Below are 14253 nucleotides of genomic sequence, written 5' to 3' on the forward strand. Positions count from 1 at the left end.
ACAAGCAGAGGCTAATTCAGCAGGAACACATCCTGCTAGAATTCTTGAAAGTTCTTGCAGTGGGAAGGTAGAAATAGAAACATAATTTAGAGCAGCTCTCCGTATTAACTCAGGATGAAGAACTAGTTGAAGAACTACTTTTAAGATTTCTGAAGCTCTTCCGGACAGCCTGAAAGAACTAGTCATGGTTTTATGGCTGCTCAAATAATGTTTTTCTTCTCTTTCCCTCTCCCCCGCCACTTCCTTTGCTGTCTCTTTTTTCTGCAACTGTCTCTGTCTGTCATGTTGTCCCAGTCCATCCCAACCCCACTTCTGGCTTCTGTCATGACGAGACAAATTTCTGCAATCTCTGTAGACATTTGTTTGTAATTTGCTCCCACCCTGTTTTCCTTGGGTATTTCAACTGGTCAGGCTTAAGGATTGGAGGAAGAAGTTCATCATAGGCACCGCCGGCTGACGACATCGATCCTAGCTGCTGAAAAGAGACTAATGATGAATGAGCACCCACATGAAAGGTCGCATAACTGTAGGTAAGTGAAAGCACTTGTGTCGAGCGTCTGTCAAGCGAGACGATTTAACAGCCGCAGGCGAGTGCTTTTACCGAGCAGCTTTTTTAAGACGCCACAAACAGTGGAGATCAGCCGATACCCTTCCAAACCCGTTAACATAATCTCACTTTTTTGTTCTGCATTTTGCGAAATCAAAGCTGAACCGTTAGCTTTATTTGCCTTCTCTTTGTACATGGAGTCGCTCATCCCGCGAACTAAAAACTAAAAACTTTCGTTACATCCGGTCATTAAGTCATCTGCATGTATTACTCGCTTCTGTTGCTGCTCCACTTCAAATGTCTTCGTGGCAATCATTTCGGTTCCTCCCATAATCGACTCCTTTACAGACGCAGGTTCTGAAGACACCTGTTTTGCTCCCTACGATAGCAGCCGGAAGTACAAGAGCATCTTCAGAGGAGAATTAGCTTTCGCAGCTTCGTTCATGTTGTTTCAGGCCAGAAGAAGAGGTGGAACACAGCACTGAGCAAACATGAAGCCAGAAATGTTAAAAAAAATGCGCAGTCAAACTTAAGAACATTTCGATAATATAATGAAAATTCCAGGTATTCCAGATGTGTGATTTTTTAAACACCACAGCATCTTCTATCTGCCAGAACTAAAAAAGAAACCACAGCTGTTTGTTTTTTGACACATTTCCTTTGGGAGTTGTTTGCGCAACCAATGAAATCAGATGGTTTGAGCCGCAAATGTGTTTGGAGGATACAGTTGAGACCAAGCATGTTGATGCCATCTAAAAACTAATCCACACAAACAGAACGGCGAAGCTTTTCAATAAAAATGAACACTTTAAATGAGCAATTTATCAAGTGTCATGGCTGCCTTGAGAAGCGTTCCTGCAATCTGACCACTTTGTAGTGTATATTAAGCAACACTATCCATCCATTTCTGTTTAATTAATGAAGCAGGTGTTGTAAACTTTGTTAAACTGGCTGTTGCCGTGCTCCATCTTGAAAGCTGATGATCTTTCTTATTGAACCCTACATTAAATCGCAGTCTGTTGCTCTGCATATATATGTTAACCAAACGTGAGTTTGTGAGTGCGTGCGCGTGGCCAACAGGCAAGCGAGAAAACGATTTATCTTTGTCTAAAACTGCCTACAGACACGGTATGGTGGACCTGAAACCCTGTTTCCCTCGGTGACCATGGTCGGTAGCCAATACCAATGGGATGGTCAAGTGCCAGGTATGTTGTACACTGGTGACACAATGAAGAATACGATCATAAAGCAAAGGTCAGTTATATGCCCTGTAGGTCTGTATGTCAGTGAGTGTCGGCTGGACTAAGACGAAGGACCACTTGATGATGAATTTGGGACAGCCTCGGTGAGATTGGTATCACGGGGTAAGGTTCAGTCTGCGGTCACCGAGGTACGATCAGGGTCTGCACATCTTTTGAAGGCGGCAGAGGTTGTCAGATCCGTCTTCTCTCTTTCTTACCGTATTTCCTGAGCTTAATTAATCTTTCTTTGTTGTTGTTTCCGTCCTATTTTCAGTTTTTTGTTGGTGTCCATGGCCAACTCCGGAACATCGTCTCCCTCTCATATCGAAACATACCACTGACACAGAAAGATGAAAGACATCCACCAGTTGACTAGTCATGTCATCCTGAATAGATGAGAAAGGGACTGAGTGCATACCTTGGTGTAGATAGGGCACAATGTACGAATACATACTGGTCTATACAATAATTGAGGTGTCACCTAACACTTTTGAGTAATCTCTTTGGCGTGACCTGTACTGAACACGCGAGAAAAGTCGTAACCTGAGTTTATTCTGAAAAAAAATCGTTTTTTTTTAAATTGGCAAGCAGGAAGCATCTTGTTCAAGAGTAACTCATGCAGTTGTAAGAAAACAGGGCAATCCAAGAAAAAACAGAAACAAAACAGTTTGAAACTTCATGGACTCTTCAAAAGTAGCAACAGACACTTACGTTCGAAAGTGTTGAGACATCTCACCCTTTAAAAAATCCTCTTCTGGGTACTTGCTCCTAATTGGTAGGAAAATAGCAGGTAGGCTAAAGATGAAACCGATGCTCAAGCCCCTTCCACACCTTCCGACTGACATTTTAAGACGAGGATGGTATCCACAAGAGACGACCCGTGAAGATAAAGAGGTTGTGGCAGTCATTAAGGTGTCGTATGGCTGGCCACCCGAGTGGTGGGTCCGGCTTGATTTCTTCATGGTGAAAATTTGCATGCTGAAAATGATGCCGATGTTATTGGTTGTGTGCAGGATCCAGGCTTCAGGTTACCATCTGTTGTGGGATTTGCATTTCTTTCGCATGCAGTGCTAGAAGCAGATCAAACGGTCCACTTCAGCTCTGAGCTCAAGAAAATCAGGGTCTCCATTTTCACCAGTTTTTAAATGCGTGGATGGAGTTGAGCATGTTCTCTTTCGACTCAGTAACCTGGGATGAGTGCTTAATGGACTTCTTACTTCTCTTCGAACCTTGGTGGTACATAAGGAAACCAAGACCTACATCTTTGTCTGTCAGCAGCAAGTTTAGTGATGCTGTTCCAGGTCTCTCTTCACTGACCTTCGCCATGTTTCTTTTGGCCGACCATGTTTCCTCTTGCCATCGGCTGTTCAACAAAGAGCTGTTTCGGGTGGTGCCTCTTGTTTCATTCAGCAGACATGCCCTAGCCATCCCCATCTCTCTTTTTTTATTATGGTTGTCATATTTGTGCAGCTGGCTCATGTTAGGATTTCTTGGTTAGTAGTTATGTTTGGACAGAATATTTTGAAGATTTTCCTCAGACAGATGGTTTAGGTATCTAGTTTCTGCCTGATTTTGGCTTATATTTTCCAGCATTCATTTCCATAGAGTAAGGTAGAAAAAACATTGCTTCTGAAGATCCTTAATTTTGTATTCCTCCACAGAGCCTTTGGTTCTAAATTTCTTTTAGCATGGATTCTGATGACTTGGCGTTCTGTCTGATTTTCCTGTTTCCTAGGTACATCCAATTTTTTTAAATACAGTTTTGATTAGATTGTTGATCTTTTCCTGAGCATCTCTGTGTTGGCTGGAGAGCATAACATTGTCAACAAGCTCTGTCTTCCAGTACTAAAGTAAGTGTCCAGCGGATTCCTCTTTTCTCGTCTTTCTTTGTTTCATAAGCCAGTCCATGGCCACCATGAATAGGAATGATGAGAGAATTTATCTCTGAAACCAGCAGATAAAGTTGAAGTTGTTTACAAATCCCCTGGCAATGAAAATCTGTATTGATTACACTTACTATTTTCTGGTATTTCATAGTGATGCATGATTTTCCATCATTACTCACGATGATTTCTGTCAAACGCTTTTTCAAAACCTAAAAAGGTGGTGTGGAGACGGCTGTTCTGTTGTGTGTTGTGTTCTGTAATATTTGTATTTTAAAGTGAAGACTTGATTACTGCATGACTTTCTCTCTCTAAAGGCTGCTTGTATTTGCCTGATGGTGTCCAGAATAGTGGTCAACTTTTTCAAAATGATTATCCACTAAAACGTTTGCTTGTCTATGATAACAGAGTTATGCCTGTGAGGCACCCTTCTTTGGCAGTTTGAAGATTATACCCGTCTCCAATTATTTTGGTGTTGGTTTTATATCCCACATTTTCTGGAAGATCTTGCAAAGCAGCGCTGGATATATTTTACCTCTGGCTTTAACATTTCAGGACAAATCCCATCATGCCCGAGGATTTGCTGTTTTTGTTGTTGTATAGTTTGCTATTTTTGTTGCTGGATGGTGCTCAGATTTATGTTCAGTTCTTCACTCTCTGGGATTTGAGCCAGTACGAGAGGGCGAAGTCGCTGAGTTGTTGCTAGAAGCGCTCCTTCCATCTCCCTATTTTCTTCCTTTACATCTTCCCATCTGAGCTTTTAAAGGTAGATCTTTATTGCCTTTTCTATTTCCTGTTAGGCTTTTGGGCATCTTGTAAACCACCGCGTGTTATTTTTCTGCAGCTTCTTCTCATAAACCTAGATTGTTATTTACAAACTTTCTTTTATCTCTTCTAACGCTCTCTTCATTTCTTTGCCTTGCGAGGAATAATATTTCACCAACTTTTATTTTAGACGTGGGAAGGTTGTGTGAAGCAACTGCTACTTTATCTCTTTCATTTCCTTAATTGTTTTCGTTTCCAAGTTTGATGCTGATGTATCTCGAAAACGAAACGGAGATATTCACCCAGATTTAATGAAGAAAACATGTTTGTTTACCTAACTAGTCTTGTAAGCTGTAAAAAAATATATGAATTAGTTCTAGTCTACAAACTTGACAAACTATATTATTAAAATAAATTTTCATATATTTAACACGAAGAAGATGTGAGGAAGTAGTTGATTGCAGGAGAGTGAGTGAAGAAAAATGCGTTCTTCACTAAACATATCATTAATTCTATGGAGACATCAGTACCTACCAAGAATATATTTATTACAGCTGTGTATACCTGTGTACATTACTCGGGAAAGGAATTTAAAACCACCTCTTATGATATTCACCTATTTGATCCTTGCCTATAGATATTAACATATCTGACTGGTAACTATACTTTCCTACGATAAAGAATAAGCAATACATACCAATATACCCGTGATTGTAAATAACTATCCCCGAACTTTCTACTTGTATATGTATATTTTTATTGTGCTTATATTTTATGTTGTGTTTTTATCCCAATTATCTACTTTTAACAGCCAGTAAAAGGAACAAGGTTGTTTAATGTAGTTCATTTTGTTTCTGCTTACACAATTTTATCTTCCGGGTGTCAACCATTAGACTTCTAGCTTTGCAGGCTGTGGGATATGTACCCGACCTCCAAAGCTTAGAGTAGCGAGCCACTGTTGTTTAGGGTGCTTCTAATTAGACAGGAAAGCTCCATTGCTAGTAAACTTCACACATATACCTTCCTTAGGATCAGCCTCTTAAAGTCAATTGAGAAGGTGGAGAGCCTGTACCTGTGGCTTCATTCATTCATAAGTTTGTATGACACTGTGACCCGCGCCCGTCGTTTGTAACTACGATAAAGACATCTTTCCCCTTTCTTTTTTTCTCCTACAGCATTCTCATGGATAAATAATCGCTTTGTTTATAAGAACAATATTTTTGTGTCTGTTATTCGTTTTCGAATAGGAAAGTTATTGGGCGCCATGCTGGCTAAATTTGGAACACAAATTGCATTTTAAATTTATGTTAAAGTACTTATTAATGATCTGAGAAGACACATCCTTGGCAGCCTATGCTAAAGAGATGCTTAGGAGAAAGTGAGGAAGGTGGTTGTGGAGGAGAGAGATGCACCCTCTAGAAGCAGGAGAGATTTTCAGAACGACGAAAACTAATTCCACTCCCGTGAACCGGTAAACAGAATTCACCTTTCATCTCCTGACAGCCTGTCCACCTCAGCTCACTACATTTTCCTTTTCAGTTTTGAAAAGGTCTTTGGCCAAGACAATCAGCGTCTGTCGTCGGACTTCGAAATACATTCCACACACACACACACACACACTTACACACACACGTACACACAAACACACACACACTGACTACAGCAACATTTCCAAGACCATCAGCTTATTTGCGAAGAAGAGAGAGCTTTGCTGAGGGTGTTAGAGGGACACGTGCAAACACGCGCTTGTGCCCTGAGGACAGATTCACCTCCACTGTGGTGACCCTGTGTCTTGATCTTCACCATGAGGATGTATTTTACAACTTTTGTAGTCAAAGCACGCGATTCATTATTCAAGAGATAACCGTTATGAATAAACTTACTAACTTTTTTTTTTTGCGCTTGTTTTGGTTGTATCATCCTCTGTTCTTCATCTTTTGCTTTCTCATTCTCCGGATATAAACTGTCGGCAATTAATCACCAGTGATAAATAAAAGTATTGTACTATTAATACAGTAACTTAGAGGTTTATTTATTTATTAACGATGATGAAAATAGAACTTTAAAACATCTCTAATCTAATATTGTTAATTATAAAACTAAAAGGCAAACGGCAACTTGGAAACATTGGGCAACTCGCATACCACTAAAAACGGCGAGCACTTGTTAACTCATTTATTTCTCAATTACCAGTTCGTTCCCTTGGAATCTTTTACTCCTGCTTTCACAGTGAAAGAAACCAATGAAAACCTGCGGTTTCTGCATTTTCGAGAGTAACCGATGAAGTGGATCAATCTGTCCATGGTAAGTCAAAAACCTATTTGCAGAAGCACACGTCCAGCAGTTGCGGGGTCTTGAAAAGTGAAACTTGTTAGCTGAGAAAGAAGATCCGCTCATTTGCTCATTCTGTCCTCTCTTCCTCTGGCGGAACAAGATTAGACACTGGGCTGAAACAACATTCTGCTACCTTCTGTCGCCGGACAAGTGAAAACATTTGGCGAACAAGGCGACATCGTTAAACAGTCCGCTTACCTGCCCCTTACATCGTGGTTTCTGCTCCTTTGCTCCTGTCTTCGCCGGTCGTCAAGGCAATGTTTGAAAAGATTCGGGTTCTTTACACAGTTCGGGAAAGAATGTTCAAATGTTGAATCTGGATAAGTAAGCTTACCGAGGACACACCAGATGGGTTGGCGATGTTTTGATACCGGGTATTAATTTCGTTTTCAGGAAAGTTTTTTTTCATTTACGTTAACGACTCAGTCTCAAATTTTCTTTGAAGATGAGTATGAGTTGGTGGTTTTCTTTCTGACATCTTTGTTGGACGACTTCTATAGAACGACGTTTATTGTTCGTTTTCCAGAAACCTCTGTGGAGCGGACATGCGCTTCATTTGACCTCGGATATGGACTCGGGAAAATGAGATAAATAGTTGTCTGAGGTGTTGTTTAACATGAAGTATAGTTTGTTTGTTTGTTTTTTTTTATCTTTCTTAATGTTTACGTGTGGCATACGTATTTTATATCTGATGTACGTGAGGCATATGTGGAATGCACGGCAGGACTGAAGAAGACAAGCAGAAAGCGGGAAGAAAGTGCAGTACAGCTTCCATACTATCCATATTAATAAGGCTTTTAATATTTGTTTCCTGATTAATTTCTGTAGGGTCTACACTGAGAGAGATTTGACTTCTTGCCCAAATGTTAGTTCATTCAGATTTTTTCAAGCTTGGTTAGGCGGACCGGTCACACACTTTTCTTCTGCTTTTAAGTTAAGGATGCCATGAATGAATTCTTGGCAAGAAATGTTTGAGCCTGGTGTTCACTGGCGATCCAAGATGAGGAATGTAGGAAGATGATGTCAATCAGTGTACAGTAAATGTCTGTACACAAAGTGTTGCAATCATATTTACATATCTATATAAACGTGTATTCACACAACACCAAACGCTTTTTGGAGCTGCATCCTGGTTTCCAGGCAAAACTTTTCTGGTGGTGAGCATAACATGAGTTTACTTACTGTCTAGCCACACACTTTCTCTCAGATGCAGAAGGTTGTGGATGGATAGGCATCGGGTAGCACTGCAGGGTCTGTACAAAGATGGCGAAATAAACGTCAGATCACGTCAGGATTGGCATCCCGCACCTGTCTCCCATTTCTGGCAAACATCTTCCTTCGTCCAGGTTCTTCGTTAATATGTTCATCTCGAGCGACAAATAACAGTTATCTGAAATTTTCGTAAACCGAGGCTGCGATAAGCTTCTTTCTAGAGATAGGCAAAGGTCGCTGTAGTGCATCCAGTCGTTTTATTGAAGCTGAAGTGAAACAAATTCCCAGACAGGTTCCGAAACCTCCAGCCTCCTGACGAATTGAGGGCAAAGAGAGGAGGACTCAAAACAGCAGGAACGGTAGACCTGCTTCATCCCTTCCAAACAGATCGGAATGTTTCAATATTCTAAAATTAAAACATCATTTCTACTACTCTCTCTCTCTCGTTTTTTTTGTTTTGTTTTTAATTGTCTCAACCTTTGAGCTCCAACTCCTCACATAGTCTGTAGTTGCTCATAGCCCATGGATAGTAGGCAATAAAACTGTGTTTCCACCTAACAGGCGCGTCTGTCAATGAGATAGAATCGTGGCCGCCAAACTCTCATCTTGAAATCTCTCCCTACTGCGGCAGGTAGGGCGCTGTGAAGGGCAGGGCTGCCCTGTGATTACCTTCCTAGTCTCTACTCAGAAACCAGGCAAAGTACTCATTAGCCAACACTCTGCTGCCGCCATCAACACCACGAGCACGACAGGCTAGAGCAGGGGGTGTGGAAGGTGTGAGATTTATGTCCAGCGACAGCCGCTGCGGTCTTTAAATACTTTACAAGGGTCTTCGGATCGAGAAACGGGGCAACACCGAATGCCACAAATCACAGTGGGTATATCAGACGATATTGTTTCTTGGTACACTAGTAAGTGCTTGAATGAGCATCTGGCTTTGTAGCCATAATCGTCTGTCCGTCTGTCCGTCCGTTCTTCAAGTCCCATGCTCCACCTTCAAGAATGAAATGAATTACACATGCGTTCCTCACATATAATACCAATGAGGTTATTTTAGAAATAACAATCATCATCCATCGATCATCATCATCATCATCATCATCGTGACGCGATTTTTTGTAACAGAACGACTTTTAATATCCACACGTTTGTATTTTGTTATGATAAGTAAACTGTCGATGCACTGGTGTTTAAAGGAATATTCAGTAGAACATTTATCCAAATCGTTGTTATGCCAACTGCCGGGAAACACTCGTTCAGTAAGAGATTTTTAAAAACTGTCGTTGCCATCTCTCATCTGCTCCTGCAGCAGTTTCCAAGGCTCTGACAAGGCCCAGAGTGTTTGATGAAAAGGAATGCTAAGTGGAGACTGTCAGCGCTCTCCACCATGGATAATCTGTTAAACGGCTGACAGTTTGTCTTCACGGGGCGTCCTCGTGACGCTAAGCACCGCTCATTCCTCGTCGTCAAGCTGGGTGCTGCCATCGACGAGCTTGTACTGCATTCAACAAAGTAAATAAAAAGTGTTGACTTTATTTATTGTTGTCGACAAAGACTGAACAAGAATTAGTTTGAGGTTCTCTGTACAAGTTCTAGTCAGAATAGCAGACCCATTGGACATGATGAGTTAATATCAGAAGCTGTCGCTTGTGATGTCTCAACAGCTGGCATGTCAGTGTCAAATTATCTTTAATACCGTACGTGATACTGAATCCAGAAGCAGAGAGATTATCAGGTGGGTTAATTTGGAAATTAAGACAAGAAGGTAGTCCAGTGGTAAAGGAGGAGGCTGGAGGAATGGGTGGGTGGGCACATGGTACTTCACGCGCAAGCGGCAGACGAGGTCCCGACACACCACCAGCGTCCACACGGCCGTCGTGAAAAGTGAAATCTTTACGCACCAGCGCCGAGGTTATTTACAAGGGAAGATAACCCCCGACCTACAAGCCCCCGTATTCGCGTGATTTACCTCCCGAGATCAGAAAATAGCACGGCCACTTAGTGCTCTCGTTCGCAAGTCTAACTGCCGCTAGTTACTAGGGAAACCCGCTGACAATATGTATTCACGAACTTGTATTACTGGACTGCTGGCAGACGATTTTTTTCTAGTTAATTACTAAAATGAGGCATGAGACTACAAAGCTTCCGGTTTAGTCACATTCTTTGTTTGGTCTCGCCGAGACTAACAGTGAAGAACAAGAGGCTAAGCGTTGGTCTCGGCAGACAGACAGCAGTTCACCTGTACACGTCCGTGCATAAATGATGAATTAGCCAGAAAACCTGTTCGTTAGAGTGACACACGACGGTTTTTTTGACAAGTGAGTCGTGAGCAAGACAATAAAGCCGCAGTGTTTGGATACCTCCATTGTAGGATAAGGGGCGTTTCCCGGAATATATCTTGTATTTCATTACACAGAAAAATAAACGAAAGAAAAGGAATCTCTTCTTCGACATTCTGACGATATCATATGATGCACGCTCCAATGACTGGCTGGGTGTGTCTATTGTGAACATGAAATCATTTTCTGGACAAGTCCCCAGTAGGGAGACTGATTAGCGGAAGTGTAGAATCAGGCTGTTAAGCAGACATTTCACACTGGTAAGCATTGATTTCAAGTTGGTAAACAAGGATTTAAACTGATAAGCATGAAAAATGAATTCCAGGGCATACATTGATCACGATCGCAAACACCGCCTCTTGTACCCAATATCTGGGCACCTGACACCCGCCGACATGAAGTCAAACCCTCTCTAAAGGCGAGTAAAGTAGGAAATGTTAATACTAATGTCAAACAACAACATTATTTTTTAATCGTATTGCTGCTCGTGAAAGTCAGTGCAAAAAAGAATAAGCAGTGTCATTGAGGCAGGACTGTGTACGCTTTTTTTAATTCACACCTGTTATTTTAAGTTTGTTTATTGATGTGTCTCCCAGCCCCTATTTCGCCGCCATTACTTGTTAGACTTGACGGCCAAGTGCGAATATGTAATGCTCACTGATAATAGGGTGTGAACGTTAATTCATATCTTCAAGTTGGACATATTAAAATTCCCGTAAATATCAGACCGGGTCCCATTTGCACGTTTATGTAGGAACGAAGAGATAGTCACACAACACAGCCCAACAGTTTTGTGATGCTTATTGTTGCTAACCGATCAAATAAATAAAGAAACTCTATTACACAGGAAATAATGACGAGCGTATCGGAGCATGGAAAGGTATTGTGATACTTTCTCATTTAATTAAGGAAATTATTGACTCTTCTTCTCTCCTTTCTCTTCATCGTGACAAGATGACTAAGGACTGTGTATTGTCACTGGTGTGTGTTAGGAAGACCAAGGACATGTACAGGTGGACTGCTGTCTGTCTGCCGAGACCAACGCTCAGCCTCTTGCGAAGTTCTCTGCTAAACAAAGAATGTGACTAAACCGGAAGCTTTGTAGTCTCATGCCTCGTTTTAGTAATTAACTGGGGAAAAAAATCGTCTGCCAGCAGTCCAGTAATACAAGTTGGTGGCAAGAGCGAAAATTACGAAGTGGGAAAGTTGTGAGGCTGGAGTGGAATGCAGCAAGGTGGAGTTGAAAGCAGTTCCTTCAAAATGTCACTTGTCAGGAAAGGACACAAAGGACTGTCGCTCGTCTGCCACAAATCATGCCACTGACAAGATTAGCATAGGACATTGCCATGCTGACTTCCCAGGTCAGGGTGGGAGGGAGTGGAAGTGATCAAAGAGAAGACTAATGAGATGGTTGGGTATGGCAGGAGATGTTGACGGATCTGACAGGGTGAGACTCGCAGACTGCTCCTCCCAGCTTGTGTTGGTCCGGGTATTCGTGACTGTCTGTCCGGGCATTCACGACTGTCTGGTGCATGCAGAGTTCATAGAATCATTCATGACATATTCATCACAAATGGCCGTTGATAGATTCTCGTGAGTGCGTCAATTATATCTAATTATGATACCTTGTTCATCGCGATCATCTTTCATCTGTTTCAAGCTCTGTAATTTCATCATGAGGAGGATCACACTACAAAAACCAAGAGCGTGCAATAACATGAACATCATTTCATTACAGTTTTCTTAAAGTCTAGACAATAAATTCTTTGAGCTGGTCAGATTGTTCCTACTGTTTAAATTTTTTTTATTTATCTATTTCTTATCTACCGATTCTTTCTTATTTCCTGTTTATATGTCTATGCACTAGTCATCTGAATCTCCGACCAAACTAAAGGTAAAATACAACAACGGCTAGTTTTCAACTTGAGGAAAAACTTTAACGGATTGTCAGGTATACACCATGACACCTGTCTGAAGTCTACCAGTTCTCTCGAGTGGCCACGATAAGACCTTGTACCGTCTGCTTCATGCCGGCCATTTTGAACAGACATGACAGTAGAGGCCGTCAGACTGAAACTGATAGACACACAGGTGAAGGAGAGATGAACGATCGCTCACAATGACAGCCCAACGACTGACCAGTGACCATAGGTATTGTCGTCTGTGTGTATGGCACTCTCGTGATTCTGTGTGATTGTGTGTGTGTGTGTGCTTTTTCTTCCTCTTTTAACCGGAACTTTCAGTATTCTTTCCTCTGGGTTCTCTGTGGCTAAGCCGTCGCCCTACAGTTAAAAAAGACTGAATAATTTTTTTTAATATTTGATTTCTTTTGTTGTTGAAAGATCAGTTCTGAAAATGACAATTTGAAATCTTGTTTAGTCTGATTATAAAAAATGATTTCATGATAAATAATTCAAGATTTATTACTTGATAATGGCGAATGTATTGTCTTTGTGTGCTCACAGTGGACCGTCCATTTTCCAAAATAAAAATAAATAAAAAAGGTTCGCTCGACCTTGCTAGATGCTTCCATAACAAATTCTCATGGGTTGAAATGGTAATATCTGAGCCAAAATATAACTGTTATTAAAATTGTTTTAAATTGTTTAATTAGTAACATGACTACTGGACCACCTTTCTTTGAGTCACACAATAGCGAAAAAGAAATTATCATATATTTCTGCTTGGATATACTTTCTAAGTTTCTACGTTCGAAGTGAAATATTTCAGAGAAATAAAGATTAAAGAGACTCGAAGAAGAAACAACATCGTGACATGCATGATGAGGCCCACGAGCATGTAAGCAAACAACAACTGACAAGAAAAGGCAGTGAAAGTGCGGGCATACGAGCAAAGCTCGAGCGGTGTTCAGAAGGCGAGACTTGGCCGTGATGTGAATCATTAATGTTAGAAGGACAGGGCTAAAAAAATATCTCGGGAACAGCAAGCGGCATGAGAACCCTTTGCGATCTAAAGAAGTGTTCATGGATTAGTGTTATGACACTTCAGTCACGGAAGGGTATGTGGATTGGTGGGATGACACTTTTATCATGTAAGTGGACGCAGATTTGTGGGACGAGTTGTGTGTCACGCCAGGACACCGAGAAGAGGGCAAAGGTTGCGGTCTGCTCTATATTTCTCGATCCCAAGAAGGGACTCAAACACACGTCCAGTCAGGCACGTCGTTTGGTTTATCCCAAAGGAGAATAACAGTTCTTTTCTCCAAACCTTCACATCTTTGTTTCTTTCTGTAATGGAGTGACAAGAACTGGTTACAAGAGTCCAACCACGGCTTGAAGCAAAGGAGATTCAGGTGCTTGGTGGCACCAAAAAAAAAATGTAACTAATCGGACTTGGCATCAATGTATAATGGCATGTCATTATTTTTGAATAATTTTTGTAAAGGACTTTGCTCCTACTTCAACCCTCTCCAACTACCCTTTGTTCTCTCGTGAATAGGAGGATGACATATTTGTACCTGACATTTTTTATAGAATAAACTCGAAGACGTACGCACATTGGTTTAAACATCTGTTTTTCATTCCTGCAAATTTCGTGAACTCTCCAGACGAGACGGGAGGTAGTGAAGAATCGGGCATATAAACCTTTCATTTCGTGAGACGTCTCATTCGTATCCAGTTGTCAACGACCAGTCAACCGTCCCGTCCTGCTCACAAACGCTGCCTGGAAGCTGACCTGTCCGTGAACTGAGCAGTCCGCACGCCACTGTCAGTGTAGTTGACCTCACTCACCTGGGCAGGTCGACTAGGGACACAAGCCCAGAAATCTGGGAGACATCCTAAAACTCGGAAGTCCGCAACAGAAAGCAAGACGCTAACGGTTGACCTGACATTAAATCAGGGGATAATCGGGGGCTTCACGGGAGTTTGGCCGCGGACAAGGGACAGTCAGTTCACCGTGGGACACGGGTT

The sequence above is a fragment of the Pomacea canaliculata genome, linkage group LG6 (genome assembly GCF_003073045.1).
Source record: "Pomacea canaliculata isolate SZHN2017 linkage group LG6, ASM307304v1, whole genome shotgun sequence".
NCBI classification, from domain to species: domain Eukaryota; kingdom Metazoa; phylum Mollusca; class Gastropoda; order Architaenioglossa; family Ampullariidae; genus Pomacea; species Pomacea canaliculata.